Genomic DNA, 25,602 nt, shown 5'->3' on the forward strand with positions numbered 1-25,602 from the left:
AAGACAAAGACAAGGAGGGATGACTGAGTCATTATGGTCACGGGCAAAAGACAGACTCGGGAAGAAAGAACATCAATTTAATTTGAACACCTCCACCACCAATTTAACAATCATAGTAAGAAATACAGCCACATCTTAAAAACACCTTCCCCTCACCCCTATCGTCTTCCTAGGCTCAGCTTTGCTCCCAATTTGTCTACCTCCTCCCACCCAGCACCACAGGGGGCATGGGATGGGGGGGGTGCAGTCAGTTCATCACCCGTTGTTTCTGCCACTCCTTCTTCCTCAGGGGAGGACTCTTCACATTCTTCCCCTGCTCCAGAGTGGAGTCCTTCTCACCAGAGACGATTCTCCACAAACTTCTCCAATATGAGTCCTTCCCACAGGCTGAAACTCTTCACAGACTGCTCCAACATGGGTCCTTTCCACGGGATTCAGTTCTCACAGCACCAGACTGCTTCAGCATGGTCTTCCCTCAAAGTCATGGCCTTCTTTGGGTGCAACCACCTGCTCAGGTGTGTGGGGTCCTCCACAAGCTGCTTGTGGGCATCTGCTCCACCGTGGACCTCCATGGGCTGTAGGGGGCCAGTCTGCCCTCTCTTCCCCTGTGCACCTGCCCCCTTCCTCCTTTCTTCCACTGACCTCAGTGTTTGCACAGCTATTTCTCTTACTCCTTCTCCTCCTCTCAGGTTCCTCTTCTTAAGTATGTTATCACAGAGGAGCAACCACTGTCCCTAATTTTCTTGGCCTTGCCTAGAAACAAGTCTGACTTGGAGCCAGAGAAACTTCTAGCAGCTTCTCACAGGATCCATCTCTGTAACACCTCCCTCCAGTACCAAAACCCTGCCACACACAAACCCAATACACTATGCTAGGGTAGATGGAAAATAAGGATGTGATTAGTGACAGCCAACATGGCTTCCCTATGGTCAAATTGTGCCTGACAAAATTAGTGCCCTTCTACAATAGGGTTACAATGCTGGTGGATAAGGGAAGAGCAACAGCCATCACCTGCCTTGTGCAAGGCATTTGAAACTGTCCTGCACAACACCTTTTTTTCTAAATTGGAGAGACATGGATTTGATGGATGGACCACTCAGTGCATAAGAAATTGGCTGTAAAGTTGTACTCAAAGAATTGCAGTCAGTGGCTTGACATTTGAGTGAAGACCAGTGATGAGTGGCATTCGTCAGGTGTCAGTGGTAGGACCAGTTCTGTTTAACATCTTTTTGGTGACATTGACAGTGGGACTGAGTTCATCCTCAGCAAGTTTGCTGATGACACCAAGTTGTGTGGCGCGATCAACATGCTGGAGGGAAGGGATGCCGTCCAGAGGGATCTTGACAGGATTGAGGGATTGGCCTGGCCAAATGTCATGAAGTTCAACAAGGCCAAGTACGAGGTCCTGCACATGGGTTGGAGCAATCCCAAGCACAAATGCAGGCTGTGCTATGAATGGATTGAGAGCAACCCCACAGAGAAGGACTTGTGGGTAAGGGTGGATGGAAAACTGACTATGAGCTAGCAATGTGCACTTGCAGCCCAGAAAGCCAACTGTATCCTGTGCCGTGTCAAGAGAAGTGTGGCTACCCTCCCAGGTTGAGGGAGGTGATTCTCCCCCTCTACTCTGCTCTCACAAGATCCCACCTATAGTATTGTGTTCAGCTCTGGGGCCACCAACATCAGGTGGAAGAGTTTTTAGTGACAATGACCTATTTTAAAAGCCACTTTTACTAAATCATGCCCCCAACTGTAGATGAGTATCATGCAACTATATGAAGAAATGTTCACACAATATTTAATGCTGAGTGTAAAACAACAAAAGGAAGTCCAAATTTTATCTTGAGGACGAATTAAAAAGAAAAAATAAAGGGGAACACCATAAATTTTGTAATGCTATTTCAGTCATGATACAGGAATCAATACATCTGGAGAGTCTGTTAAAATTATTTTAGTTTAAATCTTTAATGATACATATAAAATTTTCATTCAAGCCCCTTTTGCAGAAATAAGTTCAGAAGTTAGATATGCTTTTACAAGTGGGGAAAGAATGCAAAACATGTTTAAATGCTAAATACACAGACTTCAGTGTTTGACTTTTGTGTTCTTCGAACTATTTTATCAGGTTTAAAAATATTTATATTGTTAATTTAAAATATAATTTTATTTTTCTGAAGTATTGAGGCAATGCCATTAAATTTTAGTATCTAATGGTACTTATGACAGTATTTATCCTGAAGGCTAAGTACTCTCTTTGAATTCTCTTTCTGAATTAAGTATTTTTAAACAGTTTCAATCCTATGTGGTAATTAGTTTTCTTTAAAAGAAATTAATTCTTTTTGGAATATAATTTCCCTTCAAAACCTGTACAGTATTTAAGCTACAGCAAAGGTTCCTATGGTCATGTTGATATTCCCCACGTGGAAAAAACTGATGAGACTTTTCAAGTCTTATTCACATCAGCACTTAAAATGTACTCTGAATTTGTACCTTATGTGAAGAATTTGCAGTAAGTGGCCTGGAATCAAAGTAAATGGCAATCTTTCAGAAGTGATTTTGTAATGGTCAATTAAAAATAATCTCAGGGCCTATGTCAGCAATCTATATTATCACCTAATAATTTTTTAATCATAAGTACCTTAGATACTTTTTAGTTCCACCAGGAAAACACACACAGACATACAATTTAAAATTAATTGGAGATTCTTCTATGTTTCTCCTGATGTTAGTTCCTTTTACTGTGTTAGTTGTCAGATCCTAGAGTTTCATATTGCTATTATCCTAAAATTAGTTCAGTATGTGCTTAGTTCAGAAAAATCAGCATAAATTTTAAATACGAGTAGATAGGTGTAATATAAAACAAGAGTGTTAACTTTGGTTTTCTTTCACACTAAAGTTCTGCTCTATTTATAAACAGGAAGTCTAAATCACTGCATAATAATAAAAACTTTAGTACAAATTTGGACTAAAGATTTGAAAGATAGTTATCAAAAAGGTGATTTTATTTCCAAACTGCTTAGACTATTTAGGTAACAAGTGAATTAGAATTACTTTCTTGCTTTATTTATTTTTGTTATTGTTGCTTGCCATGTGCTTTACTGGCCTAAAAAGGCTAAAAAGGAAGTGTGTTGTTTTTTCATGAAATACTCTCCAGCCTCAGTGAGATATATCCACCACTCTCTTCAAAAGGTTTTCCTACTTTCAGGTGACAATAGATACAACATGACTTCACACTTCTTTTACTTGGTTCTTCGGTTTGAGAACAGCTTCAAATATCAGTATAAAACACACTAAATTTATGACAAATAGGGGTATCGTTCCTCAAGTGCCCTGCTGCCTCATAAGCTTTTCCATTTTCCCTCATATATCTGGACTATCTGACCTGAGTATTGATTTCCAGCTCTGCTTGTTGTTTTAGGTCCCATTTAGAATAGCAAAAGACTTAAATTCTATATGCCATTTATAGACGTTATAGACATATGTCCTTGGAAATAATTTGCTTTCTTCAGGACTGCAAACACAAATTGAGTGCAATGAGCCTTGACACCAGCCAGAGATAACAACAGGTAAAAGAATTATGTATGAAATGATGAGTTGGGATTTCATCAAGGGTGGATCTTACTGACAGATCTGGCTGTGGTGCCTCCCTACAAGTAGAGATGAGAACATTGCCACAAGGAAGTCTGCCACAGCACGGACCCAGAGTGCCCAAGGTGGGACTATTACCTGATGAACTGGACCATTTCCCGGGGTTCAGATCAACATTGTGCTCCCCCAACTCTAGTCTAGCATCTCAAGGGAGCAGGAACCAGGGCAGGGCTCTTTTGATGGCTCAGATGATGATACGCATGCATGTGTGAGCATGAGTGTGAGTAGATGAGTAGCTTTCCCCAGCCCCCTTCACATGGTCCACTTCATAAACTGAACTTAGCACATCATGTTCCTCTCCCTGGCCCTTCTCTGGCATCCCTGTTTGCATCTATTTTTTTTTTTCTTTTTCTTAATTTCCTTCGCTAGCTTGAATCTTTTTCTGTTTACAGTACTTGTTTTGCTTCAAAATACATATTTCAAGCAGGTATGACAAATTTATGTTGACAGTTCCAGCTTCCTTCTTTTCATCTGACATCAAAATCCAAAAGTTGTCCTTTGCCTCCAATAAAGATGCAGTATTGACATGATTTGATTAAGCCTGTGTATTGTTTTATCATTAATCCATTGCAAATTTGTAATGTCCTATAAAAATAACCGTCAGGAAAAAGCTAACTTAATAGACGTGAACAAAACAGTTTTAGACTAATACTTCTAAGCAAGGATCTTCCACTTTAACTGAAAACATAAGCCAGGCCATACAACCAACGGTCAGTAACTGCTAATGCAAGCCAAATCAATGCCCCAAGCCACAACTAATTAATGCACAGACTGAGATGTTTGGGAGTTAAGAATACTTAATGTAAATAACTTCTGATCATTCCTATGTTCTTGGGGCATGTTTAACAAGATCTAGGCATTCTTCCAAACATTTTTTTTTTTTCATTATGCATTATTTTCCAGTATACATTCCTTATTTCCCACTGTTTTCAGCTCAGTTACATAAAAATTCCAGAAAACTAGTTAATTAAGTGGGAATAGAAAATAAGAATCCAGAATCATCCGAATGATGGATGTAGATCACAAGGAAAAAGGTTCACCGAAGCAGCTTCCTTTGGACTACAAATAACCTGTGCCTGCTGCAGCATTTGCTGAGGTCCCGGCTGCCTCCTGTGCAGATGTCCAGTCATAGGCAAGGGTTGCGCTCTTTTTGCCAGACAGAGCTTGGGGACAGTGTTGTGGTTTGGGGATTGTAATTAGCTGGTGATATATTTTTTTTCTGGTGCTATTCTTTCCTTTCATGATATCAAAGCACTGGGAAAAAAACAAACCAAACCAAAACCTAGGAAACATTATTATCTTATTAGAGTACAGCTAAAGTGCTAAATAATGCTGACAGGTGTTGCTTGTCTAAGTTTATTTGCATAATGATTTGCTCTGTGATCTAAGCCGTACTTGGGACCTAAGAAAAGGGGAGAGAAGTAATAGCAAAATATTTCACTTTGTTCTGTAAGGATGAGAAGAATTTGAAGTAATTTTGCAGAACTGCTGGCTTTCAAGCTGCCAAGCTGTATTTTAAGGCTCCCCTTTAAAAGTACAACAAAGTTATGCATTTAAAAAGGATTTATCCCCCCAGGTGTTATTTAGAGTCTGGAAGACTTACTTACCATAGTTTTTCTTTCCACCGATATGATAAATATTAGCATACTTTCTCATATGCACACCAAATGAAGTGTCCTATTTTTTTACTTGCTATGCCAATTAATGCATATTGTTGGAGAACCTGGCAGCTTTGGCAATAACTGCAAGGACAGTTATGGACTGGACAGCTGGATAACTGAAAGTATTAGTTTTGGACACCTGTGTTTAACTTAGTTTTTTCCTTTGTTTTCTGGATTCATAAATACAACAAAAAGGTAAGTTTGAAACACATGGAACAGAATGTATTTTATTTTTTCTCAATAAGTATACTGTCTTATCAACTAATGCTTAAGGTAAAAATAAGGATGTGATAAGTTTTAACTCTTCTTGAGTTTAAGTCACCCTTTTATTTTCTATATATATGTAATTGCTTCTTTTGTTTTTTAATAACGTATTGGGATTTTTAACTGGCATCTATAAGGTGTAAGATTTATCTCCAGTGGCTAGTTAGTTTATACATATTTACACACATTTATGCTTTACTTGTTAGCTTGTTTACTTAGGGATGTATTTTCTCTCTTTTGCATTATTTCTCTACAATATTAAATGGTGTTTTGCATTTGCTTTTCTCTTTGGTAAACAGTTTAGTCTCTTGATCACTCTCCCATTACCTCAATTGTGCAGGCATATAAACTCCCCCCCACCCCTTGGTGTATATAGCATGGATTCAGATTGCAGTTTTGTTTTATAATATTATGTTTATCATTATCTTGGAATAAAGAATAAAAATTTTCAACTTACACTGGAGTCTTTTTTTTTTCCTGGAAATTAAAATGTTTTTAAAAGATGAGAAGCAAACTTTATAAGAAACTGCAAATTAATCTCATCAAGATGTGTCAACTGGCAGCACAAGCAGGTAAAAATCCAGCAGTTTTGGCAATTGCATGGAACAGCTATTAGAAACTATATATGTTTATTCTAATTTTGGAGTTATTTAAGAACAGCTTGTAAACTGTCATGGGAAAAACTTGGGTATACAAAGGTATATGAACTGATTCAGCAGTGATTGATAAGTACCTCTAGGCAAAATTTCTGGCCTCTTTCATTTCGGAAAGTAATATAAAAATCCCTAAATATAAATATCAAATAATATAAAAATCCCCAAACAGAGAATAAAAAATGAACAGGAGGACTTGAAGGTTTGCATGTGTGAAGAGATGGTTAAAAACACTATTTATTAAAAGCAGCAAATGATAAACAATATGCTAGAGAGAAAAGTAAATTGAATGCAAGAAAATATGCATACCATTCTCTCTCTGTTTTTAGTCATGTAAAACCAAGAACACTTTGGGAAGAGTGAAGGAAGGGAGTTTGTATTGTCCACTAGTTTAAGTTACAATTGAGTCCAAATCAGTTCCTGCAGGGGGACAGATTGTTCTGTCAGACAGATTGTCCTTCTTGGAACAAGTTTGGAGAAACGACAATCAGATCAATCTTTTGTGCGGCACAGAGCTGAGCAGCTCAGAACCTATTTCAATTAATTAATCTTGGCAAACACGGACAAACTTACAGCATTGAAATATATTGAAGTTAACATTAGATTTGAGGCTGTTTCAGGATTGTGTGGCTTCTGAGTAGGTAGATTTCAGAATGGTGTTTTGCTGGATTGTATATCTAGAGCTGGATTTTGTTTATACACACAGTTTCAGGAAACATCATAGTTGATGACTGAAAATTTAATGGCATGATCTAATCACTGGCATTTCTGTACACCAGCCTTTATAAACAAATTGAACATTCATTACTACCTCTTTACAAAGCTATTACATAAATACTTCAAAATTTTTGGATTTTAAAATGAATATATATCTAAGATTGAAGAGAACTAAACATACATTTGGTGATTTTTACATTCTTCTGATATCACTGTTCTATATTGGTCATTAAAATCCTTGCAGGATAGAGGAAGAAAAGATGGAAAACTTTACAAATTTAAAAGGCATAAAAATCTATTTTTATACATACTTACTATATTTCAGTTAAGGTAAACAATATTAAAAAAGAACTTTATTTTCTTAATTCTTTCAAGTATATTTTGTTAAAAGAGTTTTTCCATACATTTATATGAGATATTATGCTGTGGTCTCAACTTAAAGTGGTTGAAACACTTTGAAAATATAATAAAAAGACCTGCTTGTAAGCAAACAATTCAGATGAAATGGAAATTATGTTTGTAATCTCTTTCTAGTTATAAAAAGATAAATTTCTGAAATAAGACAACTGGAAAACCTGCAGTGCAATGTTTACAGATAAAATCTTAACAAAGTCTGCTGTCTACATATTAAATATTGTTTATTTAAATACAGGTAAATTAATTATTTTTAGATAACAGAAAAGGGCACTTTAGACAAAACCATGTGAAAAGAATATTTTTCAAAGTCGAATGCAAGAAGTATGGAATTTAGGGGAGACTGGGCATGAATCATTTTTAAATGTTCAGTTAAAGTATTAGTTAAGTGGTTATTATGCTGCCCAAACTAGTCTTAATAATTTTAACTAATACATCTGGCCAGCCATTGTAAGGAATAAAAATAACTGCTTTCTGCTATTTTGCATCAAGCTGAAATGACTTCACTTTAGTTAGTTTTGAGTTTGGAAGATCTTTATGGACAAAATTGTGTTCTGGATCTTGAAACCATCCTCCACGTCCTATTTTTTTTGCTTGGTATGCACAAGTAACACTGATATCTGGCAGGTGTTTCCTCTACTGGTCGGTCCCTAACAGGATGGGCAGGAGAAGGGCAGTCACAGGCTCTGTATTCTCTGTGCCCTATTCGGAATGGCGCAGAGGGCTCCTCTCCCTTTCTCAGATATTGCATGTTGACTGCTGAAGGGTTTTGGTTGTTTTCACTGGCTATTTCCTGAACCTTTTGGTTTTTTTCCCAAACACAGAGGGACTCTGCATCTCTTGAGAATACAGAATTCCTCTGTGTGGGAAGGGATATATCACTTTAAGAGATTGATTTCTCATGTGTATTGTGTTAGATGTGTTTGTATTGTGTTATCTCCTGGTCCAGTGACTCGTGGAACAGTCACATTGTTTCTGTATGGTGATTATATTGAATTTTCAAAATGAGGATATCATTTACTTGAATTCATTTTTTTTTTTTTGCTGATCCTGAAGTATCCAACAGCAAGCAGGAGATTGCCTGTTTCCTGAGTCGTCTACCAGCCTGTTTTCGGAGGAAAAATTTGCACACTCTGCAAATTTCTGTGAACAGCAAGGTTGTGGTCCTGGCTTACATCTCTCTAGGGTCCTGCTAGTAGCTAGAAAGTACTAGTCTCAAGGCTAGGACTTGCTTCTTGGGTCAACAGTAAAAAAAGGGAAGGTGAAATAAAAAGACAATATATAGGAAAATAAAATACATGGGAATAGGGTGCAGAGAAGGCAAAGTAAAACAGGAATATGGTTTAAAAATGAAAAAAGATCTGAAGAGGTACAAGCAACTAAGAGGTCAGCATTGTCAAAGAAGGAAATTTGTAGATGTTTGGCACTGGAGGGCAAGTGGAAGGTTGCCCACAGCACTTGTTCCCCTGTACAGCCCACAGATCAGCTGAAAAGTTTGCACTAGTAGCTCCTGTGGGTGCCACAGCTTTCAAATGGTTCATACATGCTATGTACTTAATAAATTCTGATGCCACTACCCCACATAAAGTTTTGCCTTAGTGTAAATACATTAGCACTGGTATTTCAGATTTGTTTTCCTGTGAAGGAACTTAACTACATGAGGTAAAATAGCTGAGACCTGAAGTAATATGAGACAATTCAAGATTATTTGGATTCATATCAAGAGTCAGACTGCTCATATACCTACTGATTCTCCTGAGAAGGAAACACAGAGCACATTAATTGCAGAGGATACTGTTGTAGTTCTGCCAGGCCCTGGAGAGACACTTGCTGATTAAAGCACAAATTCTGGAAATGTGGTTATGCTACATGTATTGTCTCACTTAGTAACCTTTACAAAAATTGTCGGCATACATTTTTGTCAATAATAAACTGGCAGACTTGACAGTAGAGGAATTGAGCAGACATCAAGTTTAGTGCATTTTGACTGTCAGCAACCTGTCTGGTTTGAGAAATACATTAAGAATTTTACTCGAAGATTTAAGAAGAAAATCCCAACTAGTCTGAAATTGTGTTAAGTGAACTCTGAGCACAATATTTAGCAGTATTATGGGAAAAATACTGAAATTTTCGAGACCTTTCTGATAACTGATCACATACATATGATTATATGATTCAAGAGTTCTTTCAGTTTGAATACCCAATGGTGAGAAAACCAAAAATCCAAAATACATATGGTGAGTTTAGTGTGGATAAAATACTATTTTTCAGATCTGATTTATGTTCAGTGTGTGGAAATGTTGCCACCTGGAACATCTTTTCAGCTGGGGAACTTGTCAGGGTGACAAAAAAATCAGAATTACTCCTTTTTAACAGAAAAATAGCCTTATCTTAAAGTTTGAACTGTGAAATATGATTTAGAAATGCAGCCATCTTGAAAAAAAAAAATCAGTCACTTCCCTGAAACAATCAAGATCAAGCTAATATTCATGCAGATATTAGAATCCAGGTGAAATATTTTTGCTGTATTCCAAACATGGCTTGCTCTGAGAATGGTTTTGCAGCTGGGTAAGCATTTAAGGGTGCTTTGATCTAAATAAGAGCCTGCAGTAGTCTTATTTGATGACATCCACATAAAACTGCTTGTAAATTTGAATTAGTTCTAGACTTGATTGAAACTTCTAATTTCCATTTCTCAGGCAACATTTTTAGTGTGAAATTTATGCTTATGAAGCAGAACTTTTTTTATAAATGCTATACATCATGGAATTTGCAAATTGACTCAGGAAAATACTTGGCAACTTGTGGGGAGATTTCACACTTTGTTTTCACAACACCTTTGTAATGTGCTTATTGAAGATTTCTTGAAATGTGGAGACTGTAAAAATGAAAAAAACTCATCACCTTAGAGGCATACCTCTTGAACTTCCAATTTTTTTTCCATTAAGGTCATAGTCACCACTTGTGAATACTTCATTCAGTGCAACTGACTGCTAGCAATGCTGATCTGCTAAGTGAACTGCATGATTTTATTTGATTTACCTTAGAGAGAAGATCTGGGTTTTTTTTTTTTTTTTTTTTTTTTTTTTTTTTGTTTTGTTTTGTTTTGTTTTGTTTTTTATAATCCTCCACCAAATATAATAAAATGGCTTATAGCTTTGCCTTCTTCACTTGTTTTGAACAGTTCAGAAATTACATGTGAAAGTACAGTTACTAGAATTTCAATATTTCTGTCAGTCTCTAACTGTTACAATTATTTCCTTTTCACCACCCGGAGCCTTGCTTCCATCACTGATAAGAATAAATAGGTTTTTTTAGAAATAGACCACAGCTCCATTAGTGCAATTGACAAAATATTTTGTCCAGATGCAGAATTATTGGCAATGTTACTGTTCAAGATCATGGCTTTGTAAAAGTGATCAAGTACCTGCAAATGGAAAATTGTGTTTTACAAGGAAAGTAGAAAGCAATACCTCAATCCCAGTAACTCTCTGTAGTAAAATGGGGTTTTATTCTCCTAGAAATATAGGGGTGTACAAGAGGAGAGCACTGCCTTTCAATTGGAAGTAAAGCATCACTTCTATAAATGGTAGCTGCTGCTGCAGAGTTCTGAATCCTTTTTTTGTTTCACAAGAGACAGCTCAGGAAAGAGTATTGTTTCCCCTTTTCAATTCTCTGAATGTTTTGTCAATGTGGCTACAGCTGTTTGCGCAGCATAATGGAAGTCACTGATTTCTCAAGGTTTTCCTGTAACTAAGTTTATTTGCTACACATGGTTAACCCATGCTTTGTGCAGTTATCTGAAAACACTTATAAGAGATAACACACTGTCAGAAGAAGACTTGTGGAAGATAAACCTAACTAGGTTTGTGGTGAGCATTGCTGATGGTAGTATCTCCTACTCAGAACAAAACCCCACACAGGATGTAACAGTACACTGCAGCGTCTGCACTAGCAGTACATTAAAAGTAATTGAAGCAAACCATGGTGTGAAAAGAGTTTCTGGTGATGTTTTTGTGCATCTGTCGGGGTTGGGACAAGATTGTTTTAGTTCTGAAAGTTGCCTGACCACATAATTTCTGCATAATATATTGCTATTACCTTGATCAAACATTAATAAACTCCCACAGTTCTATGTTCACAAAAGCCTGGACCACTTTCTTATTTTCCTGGCCCCTCATACACAGAAGATTATATCAGTAACCAGTTCTAGCATGAAAGCTCTTTCTTTACTTTGGTTTTACTTTACTGAGATCATGCTTTCCACTGTCATCCCACAGTCCAGGTTTGGATTTTACTGAAGGGAAATCATGGAAGGGAAAATACTGGAGAAAAAGCTAGAGGGAAACAAGCTTCATTATTAAAGTACCCTTTGAGGATGTGTCCATTCTAGTAAATTATCATGACCATGAACCATGAACATTTCTTAACAATAGAACATGAATATTCTAGCAAGCTCTTTCTCTGACAAAACTTGTTCCAGTCCAGATAGTACTTTCTCCCTAAAATTCCCAATGCCAGTTCACATTTCAGGGATTATTTCTGCTTACTAGTATAGATGCTATGCCACTTTTGGACTGTGGGGTTGTCAGTACACCAGATGACCTTCAAAGGTTGTGTCTGCCAGGCCACATCTGAGGCCTCACCAGATGCAGGCATCAAGTTATACATATATTTTTTATTAGAAGATAGCAAAGGTGCCCTTTCATTTTATTTTTTTTTTTTTTTTTTTTTTTTTATCATGCAGGATTCACCCAGTGCACTGTGAGGTAAGAAGGACACCTGAGGATGTGTCCAGGGCTCTGACCAAATGATCTGCATACTGTTCATTTTGCTGTCTATGATAGTAGAGTGTAACTCATGGAAGTGATAAAGGTGCAAAGCTTGACCACTCAGTGCAGAGGTTATGTGAAAAAGCTAATGTTGTTGAATGCATGGCTGACAACTTTCAACTTTCTATTCAATGTAGCTCCACAAGAACAGCTACAATACGCAGGGTTGCAATGGGTCCATCTGATTTTGCTCTGTATGTTGATATGCGTAAGACTGACCAATCATGGGCTGAGAATCTAGGACATGGTATGCAAACCTCCACAATGTGTCTTGTGGATTTGCTTGCATATCATTGTCTAGTTAGAATTAAGGGTAACAGTAATTGCAATCCTCTTTGCCAAGATGAGCTCCTTGAAGGCTGAGATGTGGTGATTGGTAGCCAGTCTTGTCTGCCAACCACTGAACCTCTTCTTCATGGGCATTTAAAAGCAATAACATCACTGCATGGCTTCTGGTGATGGGGCCCATACACAGATGTGTGTCATTGCTGGTAGAGTTGAAAGACCTTTGAGCTAGGGCTTTCTCATAATTTTCTTCTGAAAGAAATTCAGCTTGCATCCACTGAAAGCAGAGATACAGGTCGGCTCAAGGCAGGCAGGGGATTTTTTAAGACATATTTTTGTGAGAAAGCTAGCTTAGGTCTCATCCAAATTGCCACTGCAATTTTAGATTCCCTCTAGGAAAAGGGAAACCCCACCTCAAGAATGGAAGCAGCACAAGGCTTATACTTGTCAGTTTCAGTGCAAATTGCCGATACAGAGTTAAAGTATCTATTTGTGTATGCATTCAAATGACGAAAGCTGATGTATGGCTATACTAACAAATGAACAGAATAAGAAACAAGAGAAATGAGAAATATTTTAAATAAGAGGGATATTCAATGAAATTGCTGACCAACGCAGAAAATAGTGGGGCAACCATAGAGTAAATATCAAATAATATCAGCAAAACTGGGGGAAATGGAGAAAGATTAAACAGCTGTGGCATGTGAATTTGGAAGAAGATAAGGTTGGATGTGACTGGGGTGGTTTGGGGATATCTTTTGAGCAACCCTGCACCTGATGAAGACAACAAAACAAGGCAAAAAACTGTTTCTCTGGCTACATGCGTATGCCTTTTATAATCATCATTTCTGAGCAACAATTGCCTGTCTCAGACAAACAGAGGAATTAAGAATAGAGAATAATGTGAACAATTTTTTTCTGGTTCATATTGATTTAACCCTGCTATGTGGTCAAAAGCATCCATTGATTTATTTATTTTTTCTTGAATAAGATGTTCAGCCACTTACTTCAGTCTATTCAGAGCTGCCTAAAGGGGTGGAGGGTAAAGCAAGGCAGCTGGGCAGTGGGATCCCTTGCTTTTTCAAGAATAAAGAGATCCTCTACTCATTACATGATTATACCGCCTAATGAAGTAAATAGTCCTAATTTTAGCTTTCCTCTCTGAAAACATCTGTGCACTTCTGAGTCAGACAACAGGACCATAAGCTTCCTGGTTCCTGTCATAGTCCTGATTAAAAAAGACTGAAATGTCATTGAGCGAGGATGCTATCTGTAGTGTGTGGGAGCTGGTATTTAAATTTTGAGCTTCATGGTACTTTCTTGTATTGAAATTAGACACTGGACCATAACTTGTGCTTTACTGTATGTTTGCTTAAAATATCTAAAGTTCATAAAAGGACACTGAGTGTAATGTTATGCAATTGTATGTTGCATTATGTATACATCAGAGATAGCTGGGAAGATCAATGTTTTCCTGAGGAAAAGAAAATAAGCCCAAGGAATCTGAGAAGTATGAAAGGAGGGAGGTCTCTTTTGCAGAATAAAGAATGGATACCCTTCCAATTACAGCTACTATTCTCTTACGCAAAGTTGCCTGTGTCCTTATGCTGAGTTTGCCTTTTGGCTATATTAACTTTCAGAGTGGCTACAAGGTTATTGTCACATTTGATTTAGTAGAATATATGACAATACTCTGTGTTCTACATGCACTATGACTTTGCAGTTTTATAGTTTGGGTTTTTTTCCGTGATAGAACTGATGTGGCAAGAAGTATATGAAATTTACAATTCCAGATGAAATAGCTGCTTTTACTGAAGCTGACAATAAAAAACAAAGCTGCTTTTAGGTGAACTGGGAAAATTCCCTCAAGTACTTTGCATCTGTTAATGCAATGTTGAAAAAAATGTTTGGAGATTCATGGTAATTATTTCCAGCATTCTACAAAAATTCATTTTCTTGCTGCTACTGCTCTTCATGGACAAAATTCAGCCTGAACGTATGTGCCATGTTAAAAGTGAATGCTTTGCTTTAAGATATTTATACATGAACCAGCAATTAAAGCTCTGATACTTATCTGTTGTTGGGTCAACCTGATGTTTAGTGGTTAATCTGAGTGATAAATATTGACACTTCATTTTACTGTCTGTTCCTTTAAAAAGAACAAGTGACTTTTCTCCCTTTCTTTGAGTTATGGGGATAGGAAATGTGCTGATTTCCCATTAAAGTGGAGGACACGTTTACTTCCAATTTATAACCAAGATTAGTAGCTTTCTATAAAGGGATCTTTTTCTTTAAAACTTTAAACACCCTGCTTTGGATGCTCTATTTCAAATGTCCAGAGCATCATTTTTAAACTTCTGTTTTCACTTTATTCTTCATCAGTTTGCATATTTTTTCCCCCTTTAATCTCTGTGCTTTTACATGCTGCTGTTAGAGCAATACTTAGCAAATATCTAGAACTTCTGTTAATTTTGGTGGGACTTGCTTGCACCAAAGCTTCATCATGCTCAAAGCATTCAGTGTAATCTGTAATGTCTGTTTTTCTGTTTTATAATGTATGTTGGAACTGAAGAATACCAAATACACAGTTTCTGCTGTAATGTGTGTGGCACTGTGAAACAAATATATTTTCTATTAGCAAACATGCATAATCAGTTTTAGATTTTTGCCAATTTTGAATTACATTGATTATTTCAGAATCCCACAATTACCTCTTGCATAATAAGCAAAAGAATAGGCCAAAAGAGAAATGCTGTAAAATGAATGAGAATCCTCAATTCCCAAATGTTTTTTGCATTGATGTAAATGCAGTATTTCCACATCAAATAATTCAAAATAGCTTTTATTTTTGTGTACCTTATATACTTTGTGTGTACTTTGTTGTAACTGAACAGATTATGCAAAATGGTTGTTGAATAAAAGAAGTTGCATTTGTTCCATAGTAAAGGCAAACAACATCATAAATTTTATTTTGAAAGATTTTCCTTACATTATCCTGACAGAATAAATTTTGCATGGATAACCACATTTTGTGTTGCATCTGATGGTATGAATTTGAAGAAAAATGTTGTTCAGGTCAGAAAACTAATGTGACAGATCTAACCTCAAAATTATTTTATCTCAAGGTTGTCTGAAATGGGGTTAGATTTTGATGATTTTTATCTCTTAAGCTTATTTATAGTGGCACAGAGTGTTACCATATAGTGGCATTTCTGGAGGAGGGGAAGACATCTTAGTTTTTACATGGCAGAGTAATCACAGAGTAGTTGCTGAGAACCACTATAAAATAGAAATATCTCAGAAGCTAGATTCCTTGATTTGCTTGCAGACATAGACAATGTGGTTATCTTCCACATTTTCACTAATTTTGTTACTTGTATGTTGCTAAGATAAATTGCAAGCGGGGTTATTTGCAAGTATCCTGATACAACAGAAATACAGTTTATCTGTGAAACAAGTGAAATATATTTTATTTAGGAAAAAGGAGAATCTTTTTTTCCAGTGTAGATATACTTTCACTGCTTCTTGGGCTGCTCTTTGCCTGCATTAACACATCCCAGCCAAGGCAGAATACCTAATCAAGACTTTTAAAACATAACTGTACTATCTATATCCTCATCTGTCTTTCTATCTTGCTCTAACACTGCTTTGACTGCTACCCACCTGAATTCCCTCTAGGCCTCTAGGTCCTTCTGTTGGCTTGCTATCAGTCCTGTGGCTAAAGTTGGAAGAGTTTATATGTTGGCATACTTTAAAATAATGCCAAATTTATGGTGCCTTCTGTAACTAGCTGACTTCCCTGTTAGTGATTGGTGAACCAGATATTTTATTCCCACTAGGAGCCTCAGCTAATCAGTGGCCATGACCAGTTCGGGAGAACCAGGTAATGACTCACTTTCCCAGAAATCCCAAGTTTTCTTGTGCCAGAACCTGTTCAACATCTTCATCTCCCAGTACTGGGGTCCTTTCAATTGGTCTCACTGGCCACCATTTTTTTTTTGCAGGAGGGGCCATTTCAAAGACGGTACTTTTGTGCAAGAGGGCTACACTTCGCTTAGAAAACAAGAAGTTATGAACCATGCTTCATGCTTATCTGATATTCTTCTTCCACATGTGTGCACTCTGCTATCTGATATTCATGCTGAGCTGTGTGATCACAGAGTCGGAGTATGTAACTTGATACTCCACAAGTAATTGTATGGGTGAGGTCTTCCTAAGGACTTGGCTCAGATGAGCTTTCTTCCTCTTCTATGTGGTACTTTGTTTCACCCATTTTCCCTGCTCTTTGGTTCCTTGCATAAAATCTGATTTCTTGTGCTCTGCTTTGATTGGTTAACATCAGGCAGGAAATGCAAACTGGTGCATTTGGGAAATATAGTTTTTACATGCAATTTGTTTTACCTAAATGGTAAGGAAATGGGTTACAATTATATTCAAGTACAGCAGGTAGACACAACCCATCTAGAGAAATCTCAAAATAACTTTCAGAAAATCTTCATATAGGCATCATCTCTGGTATCTAGGACAGAATAACAGGAGTCCTCATCTGAACTGGCTCACTTAGGGTTCTGAACAACTCCCCACAAGGTTGGATGGGGTTTTGTTCTCTTCTCTTACATAATACTGGTCTTACTTGAGAGCTAATAAGAAGTGTATAAGTAAAAAAGTAATCCTTCTCTTGGTTTCTCTGGGATTTAGAATTAGCTAGCTCCACTATATAATAAGAAGTTAGTATCCCTTGACAGAGTGAGTCTTTTAGCTACAGCTTTTAAGATATGTATTTGGGAATTGGCCAGACATAAGACAGCAGCAATATTTGTCTATCTGGACAACTATGTTTGAGCATGATTAACAAATATTGTTTGCCACATCTTTGGATTTATTTTTCGTAAAGAACAAAGCACTTGGAAACACTTGGGATTTGTTGTCCCATTCAGGACTAAATGATCTTAGTTCTGCAATCTTTTGCACTGGAAGTCCTTCATGAAAAGTAAGGTGTGACTGACTTGCAGAAAATACATTTTTTGCCTGCTGTTTAAAGACCATAAATCACCATTTTGATTATCTTTTGCAAATAGTAAGACTACTTAAACTGCTCATCTTAGCATCTATGTACAGTTCTTAGAAATCAGCTTCTTTCATATTGTGTAAATTTGTCAGGAAGAAATTTATACTCCTGAGGGCAAAGAGACACAAAGTAGCTGTATACTCAGCTGCATATTCAGTGTGGGATTCTCTCAATAAATGTACTTCTTCTGTGAGTAGGACTGGTGTTATAATGGAAAAAACTCACTTCAAATAAGAATTATAGTTGTTTGAAAAATTAAATACATTTCATTTTATGTAGATGGAATAAAAACATATTTCTAAAATTCTACCAACATCACAACTAACAGATTGACAGCTATGTCATGGGTGTGCTTAGTGTGGCGGCTGCTACAATAGAACCACACCACTCATTGACTTACAACCAAAGTTGCTCTTCCTCTTCCAAACATTACCCCTGAGAAGCATTGAGTCACACAAACCTCCATCCTGCCACCAGCCGTCTGGAGCCATCTACAAGTTTTGCATTCCTGACCTCTGAGTTTTCACTGTATTTACTAAAAGCACTCCTGCTTTCTTGTCACACAAGGCCTCATGGACCACTGAGGGAGATTTACTGACTCCATTGCTAGCTTTATTGGCTGATCTCATGACACCCATGTTGTCTGGAAACTTGACAATATGAGGAACACTGGCAACCTCATCATCTCATAAGAATCAGATCTCTTAACAGGTCTAAGTCCCTATATGAGTCCTGAGAAATGCTGTCTACCCCATGCTGGAGGTATAAGCCCTGGACACGTCAGGTCACATGGGTGGTTCAGCTAAGTGTTATCTGCTTAGGGATGGATGGAGGGGGAATGTACATTTGGTCATCTTACTGCATGTTCAGGGACTGTGAACAACATTATGTGCTATCGAATCCAATGATATCAAGGCAATTTCATTCTGCCTTTTCACCCTGTGAGGAAGTGAACTTTCTACCCAGACTGGGCTCGTTAAGAATAAGTACTTAAGCAGCAATTTGTCCTCTCTCCATTATCTTCTGCTAGCAGCCACAGCACCCAAGATGCCATAAGCTCCTGATGCATTTCCCTTTTAGAGAAATGCAGGCTATACTAGAAAACTCAGTCATTTGTGAAATATGTCCCTTATAGTGGTTTAATAATATTCCTGGGATCCTTCCTGTCAGTATGGTTCAGGTTGCAGCTACACATTTTATTAGCAAGCACCTTGTATTTTATCCCCATGAATCTGAGAGACCACTCAGCTTCTTTTGCTGACCTATTGCCACACAGTTTACACATTCATTTATAACCTGCTATTCCCATTTCAAGCCAACTGTTTGAAATTAGCATGTGCTACTTAAAACCTCACCACCATGAGTTAGCAACACCAAGGTAGTGATTAGCTCTTCTTGTGTGTTTTTGCCCTGCATCACTTAAAGCTGAGATGACAACCTCCTGCCCCCTCTGATCTCTCCGTAGGTAGAGATAGGAACCTCAAACGAAGATGCAGCATTCTGCCCTCTTGGCATGAATATGCTACGTGATGTCCAGTTCCTCATTCACAACTAAGGGCTTGCTTGGATTTAGGATCAGTCTACCACTTCTAGGACACTTTGATCTCTTTGGTACATCCCCATCCAGACTCAGGTCTTAATGTGTTGTGCTACAGACTCTCTTCTAGTAGACATACAGAGACTCATGCTAATACTGATGGTGCCAGGCCGACAAGGACAGGTTCCTCCCTTCCCATACATTAAGTCTTCCCCCTTGTTGTCACAGCTCAATACTCTTGTCCTTGTCATTCCCCAAATGAAGAAGACAGACACAGATGTCAGCTGTAATGACCACCTAAGTGGATAGATGCCCCTTAAAATGATAAAAGGAGAAAATCTGCAAGCTGAAATTGTTTCAGCATCTGGGGCACCTGCAATCTGTACTATCTGTACTGTGTCATGCTGGTTCCTTTCACCCCTTACATTCATAAAGGGGAACAGATGGCACTGTTTTGTCCTAGTGTGGATCCTTCTGAGGGTCCTGGCTGCTGTTATGCAGAAGCATACTACACTAGGATACCAATTAAGCAGTAATCAACTTCTTAGAGAGTACAGAGTCTCCATAAGACTTGAATGGTCCAGAAAAGAGTGTCAACCATATAGGATGGTGTCACAAATACCAGCAACATCTTGCATTCTGCATAGAAAGCAATACATAAGAAAACTCTTACTGCTTCTGCAAAGAGTCTGTGTAACATATTTATGATGACTTCCTCACTACGTCACTAAATAGATGTAACATTGCCAAAATTGTATACAAACCTATACAAACCTAAAACAAGTTCACACATCTGCACAGTCTAATACATAGACCCCTTGTTCATTTGTAGCATGTACTTTTAAATTTTATTTTTTCTGGATGTATATATAGTACCTTTCACTGATTTTTAGGATTTCTATGTATCTTATTAGATTGTTGAAATTAAACTTTTGTTGCTATGAAATTTTGATATGAAGCTAGAAAAGTGACCTGAAGTTAGGTTGATTTTATTGTCTTGCCAGATACATTTATCTTGATATGGCTTGTCATGCCTTAGCCATGTGTATGTAGAAGCTAAAGTGAATTACCAGGTCAACAACATGTCATCAACACTATAAACAACAATAGCCACCTCCAGAGCAGAAAGAAGGAAGAAATTGTCAAGCTTCTTCCTCCCCAACAAGAGAAGAGCACCTAGACAGGGGATTGTTCAGTGGATTTCTTTTGTGCAAATTGGTAAGCAGGCATACTTATCACCAATGTAAAATGCCAAAGGACAGATTATTACATCTTGCTGTACCTGTATATAATATGTGCTCATTAGTAACAGTCTCTACTGCTCTTGTCTCTGTCTTTCACTGTCATCTTGATCATGTAAAACACTCCTTGTTGTAACAGTGCTGTAAGGTACTGAATCCAGCCCAAAGACTGGGCTGAGCTGTGCTGCTGAGGATCTTTGTTAGTAGGCTTGCAAAATTGTGAGATGAGCTGGCTGTGCTGTGCCCAGGCTCAAAGCAAGGGTGCCTGATGTTACCTGCTCTTCACACATGCAAGTTACAGCCAGCCTGCTCTGCTCCTCATCTGATAGCAGGGAGGGATAGGTGTTAGTCATTCCAGGCCATTTGGGAGCTGCTGATTGTTGCTGACTAGCCTACACTTATCTCAAGATGGCTGTTGCATGGGTGGTATTATGTTATTTTCAGCAGAGGTGCCCACTCAGTCATCCACTAGGCTAATGGAAGTATATCAAACCCCTGAGAACCAAAGCTTTGTTAATTAATTCAGCGAGGACCACTAGTAACTGGGTGTCTACTGTGTTCAGGTGGTAGAAAAATTTCAAGGTAACCAAACAATATTTATACAGAGTAAAAGGAACTCAGCACAGAACAATTCTAAGAAAATTCCAAAAGAGAAAGCACCAACTTCTTAAGTTGCATATCACATCAGATGCAGTTACATTTACATATTGATGGAGTCATACCCTGAATGGTTATCAAAACTACTAATGCTAGGACAACCATTGTGACTGAAGAGAATGCAACTCTTCAGTACCTATGTGGCAGACAGTTAAATATGTAATATGCATTGCTAGATGTCACAAATTCCAAGCACTGGGAGAGGCATATAAAGTCTGCAAGTGAGCAGACCAGGAAGGCAAAGATATTTTCCTTTGAATGGTCTCTAGTTTTATTCTTCTCTCTCCAGCCATTGAAAACTGAAGAAGAAGGGAGAGGTGAAGGTGGATTATTTCTTCTTCTTAGTGCCATGCCTTAAGAAATGTAATAGGGGAAAGGAAAATATCCTGGAATCACTGTAAGAACAGTTTGTATTTGTTACTTCCTTTTCTGATGTTTTCATTAGCACCTTAAGAAGGTTATTAGTTTTGCTGTTACTGGGAGGGACTATAATAGCAGACAGATCTCTAAATGAGCGGTAAATGATAGAAAGACAAAATTTTCACAACTTCAGGAAGGTCTCCTCACTATAATGTTAAACCATGTGAAAAAAAAAAAAAAAAAAAAAAAAAATCAAGCAAAAACCACAACAAACCATCTTTGTTTATTACTCAGTTGCAAACAAAAGGCAGCTGAAACTCTCTCTGCTAGGTACCTTCCTACTCTTTCTGCAGTAGGTACATGTTTACCTCAAATATTTAATGCACAATGGTACCTGAACTTATAAATTTTTAATAAAATATATGCAAGCAACCTACAGTGACTATAAGCTGAGGAAAACTCCCTGAATACTTACTTTCTTTCAGTATAACCTGAAAAACTCAAGGAACTGCCTGTAGTATTTGCACAGTCTGTTGATGGTATCACGAAGGATTATCTGAACATGCATTGCTGCTGTCATAAAGATACGGTTTTCAAGGCTTAACTAAATCTATCAAAGGTACAAGTTAAGACAAATAGCAGACATGTCACACCTAAACAAGCTATTTTACATCCCCTCCTTATCTCACCTGCAAAAACCTCCACAGTACATTCTAGTAGAAACCAGTTTTATTATTTGATTATTTAACTTCTAAACCGAACTTTGTAACATTTCAGAAATGTGGAAATACAAAGCATTATTAAACAGACGAATAACTTTGCTATCACCAAACCTGGAAAATAAACATCTTTGTTCCAACACAAACAGCCTTTGAAATTTTTGTTAACATCTGTAAGTGATAGAGTCCATTAACAGTCACTGTGTTTGTGTTATAATGTTTGGAACAGCACTTATAAACAGGAAAATAAAAAATTATACGCACTGCATCCTATGCCTGTAAAGTGGATGGGCCAACACAAACAGCCAGTGGGTGATACCTCCAAATGTCCAATCTGCTGGGGTTGTCCCCATGCCTGCAACCAGGGATTACTTACAGGATCTTCAGCTTTTACTCCCCACCTTAACTATGCCAGACCAGAAAGACGCAGCTAATTTTTAGGCGGAACAAATTTATTATTGAGGAAGGTTTTCCTCACTTCCCCTTCCAGTGTTCTGCCCCCTATCCCAAGAAAACCTTTCTTCTTCACACTTTTCATTACCAAGAAAGGATTTCTTCCCCCAGGTTCCTGACAGGTGTTTGGGCTTTCATTTCCAGAGCTGCTCTTTCCTCAGCTTGCTGAACAAGGTGCAACACAGAGCATGGAGTTTTGTCTGCATCCATGATCTCAGAAGTCTGCCTCCTGAAAGTCACACTCCTCTCCACTAATTTGTTTTGCATGTAGAAGCACTCTGTTCAGAGCTGGATAAAGGTAATGCCTCTTTATCTCCAAAATAACATGAAATTTGAGATACTCACTTTCCCATGATGTGTAATGGAGATACTTAAATGCATTGGCTAACACTGCACCTGTATCACTTCAGGATTAGTTGAGCATCAGGGTATCATAATGCATAATTATCAGGGAGCTTATACTCGCATGTATCTTGAAATGTTATGTGTTGGCACAGTGTGATGTTACTCTTGTCTTCTCACAATATGTGCTGAAAATAACTTTAGACATACATTTTAAACTAACAAAGCAATACCTTAAAAAAATAACTACTTTTGTTACTTCATTAACACAAACCATCTCTCTTGTGTTTAAGGACAACTGTTAAAAGCTTTTTCTGTTATACTCATGTTTGCTATTAAAAAACTAAAACCATTAACAAGGCCCCACAAGTTTCAAAAGAGTTTCTATGTGTCAACCTCCCTAACTGTTCTTCCTAAAAACTGTTGAAAAAACAGTAAATACCTTAGTATATAGCAATACAATGTTTTAAGCCATTGTAAATCAACAGAGGAGATCAATGTGCAATGATAGACAATGGTTGCAACTGTCCTTCAGTCCAACTCCCATGTTTGTCACTCCTGTCTAAGTAAATTGGAGAAAGCACAGGCAGTAGTTGTAAATACTTTTAATTTCAGAAAGACCTGGACAAAAGTCTGTGTGTTATCTGTTTAAGGGATGATTATGAGGTGTCTTTGAGATGTGATAAAAGGCAAATGCAGAGCTTCCAGAAAACAAATGCACTTGTAGAAAACACTGATGATGTTGTAATGATTATGATATATTCACCTTACCCTCAAGTGTGATTAAATCAACCTGAAACAGATCTATTCAAGAACAGCTGGAATGAGTGGAGAAGTGCAGCCTCTAACTTATTATGAGAAATTAATAGATATTATCCTGTGTAATCACAAATTAGAAAATGCCAAAAAGATATTTTTGTTCTGGAATACAAATAGGTGAATAAATGGTTTAGCCTACTAGCAAATATATGTATAAATTACTCATTACTAACTTTAGTTCTGAAATTAGAAAATAAAAGTTTCTATATCTGCAACATCAGTGAGTCTAATAGTTTTAATTAATAACAGGTTAAAAAAAAAAAAAAAAGAGTACAATTAGCATCCAACAGGAGCTTGGTCTTTGAATTTACCAACTTGCAAGTTTGCTCAATGTTTAAGCAAAGTCTTGAAGTGGTGTTTATCTTAAAACTTAAGAAGCAGTGACCTATTTAACGTAAAGTAAATGAATCCTAAAATTAGCTAGAATGTTTGTAATTAAGACAGTTTGACATCAAAGTTACAAGACACACCCATGTCCCCAGTCTGAGGTAGCCCTTATGCAAATACATGTACATATTAAACCAACAAGATTTATCAGACAGCTACTCGGCAATCCTATTTTAAAGGCTCACTAATGTCTTAGTGAAAGTGGTTGTGGGTAAGTTTCACATATTCTTGTCATGTACTCTACTGCATATTGTACTTTAGTAACTCATAGAGCTTATATCACTAAGCCCATTTTCTCAAGAAAAGGGATGTAGTTATGGAAATAAGATAAACTAGATATTTTGTGGTTGGCAGAGCTTTGAAAATTGAAGGACCTATTAGCAATGAGAAAATTTCCCAGTAGTTTTGAGGAAGTATATCTCCATCATAAATATAGAAGGAATGACAATCTCTTATTTAGGTAGTCATGATGCTTCTGCATCACTCCTGTAGTAATGTAATTAGGTTTTCAGTGTTCTAGGGAGGGAAAGATATGTAAAATGTTTTTTGTTTTTATTTCATTGTTTGCATTCCTTTTGACTGTGATCTGACAGGTGGGAAATAGTGTAGCATTAGTCACTAAAATAAGAGCTGAGAAGGTACCAATTTAGTTTCTATGTCTTATGCAAAGAAAATGAAAAACTCCAAGACTGTTTAATAGTCACCGTTTCTCTCTGTATTATTCAAAACTTTCATCCATCATTAGAAACAAAGTCTTTGGAAATCCTATTTTGACTAGAGTTTGCAATAAGTGCTGCTATTCAACCTAAGTATTATGTGATTATTCATTGCAGTTGAGCCTTCAGTTGAGTTAAATGAAGTGCACTTAAATGTTCCCTCTTCCCCTGTCATTAACTGCTCTATGGAAGCCTCTAGTTATGTCCTATAGATCAATGTTTCTCAAACTGTGGACTGTAAAAGAACTCATAGGGGATTGCCAACTGTTAGACAGCAACAGTCAGCAGCAGTTCAGTTCCCTAAGTCTGCAGCAGATCTTTTTTTCCCAGGAGTGGAGAATGGGAAAAATATTAAATACTGACTGCAGATATTAATTCTATCCAGGGATTAGCTAGCTACCTTTAGCTGCTGGCAGTGTCTCATTTCCTTCAGGATAGACAGCATGTAATAGTGGGATTTTTACTCTCTTGCCCTAGAACTGATGTATTATGAACTCAGGTGATTATATTGAAACAGTTGAGCAAACTGTAGATGTTTGATGTGTTGTATTGAGAGTGCATTGCAGTGCCAAAAGGTTTGGGAAAGACTCTGGCCTTCAGATTTCTCTTGGAAATTGTTCAACCCCACTTTTCTTGCTTACCTTTCTCATGGGTACCAATAAATGTTTCAGAACACATCACATTTCATGTTTCTACATGAGTGCATGGCACTCACTGAGATGTCAGAGATACAAAGTCCTGCCATACCCTGGGCTCTGAGTGGGGCTGGGGACCTGGCTTACTGGTAGCATGGTTGGGTCAGCACTGGCACACCAGAGCACTATGGGCA

Source organism: Tyto alba, unplaced genomic scaffold (assembly GCF_018691265.1).
Source record: "Tyto alba isolate M040663 unplaced genomic scaffold, T.alba_DEE_v4.0 Super-Scaffold_27, whole genome shotgun sequence".
Taxonomy (NCBI): domain Eukaryota; kingdom Metazoa; phylum Chordata; class Aves; order Strigiformes; family Tytonidae; genus Tyto; species Tyto alba.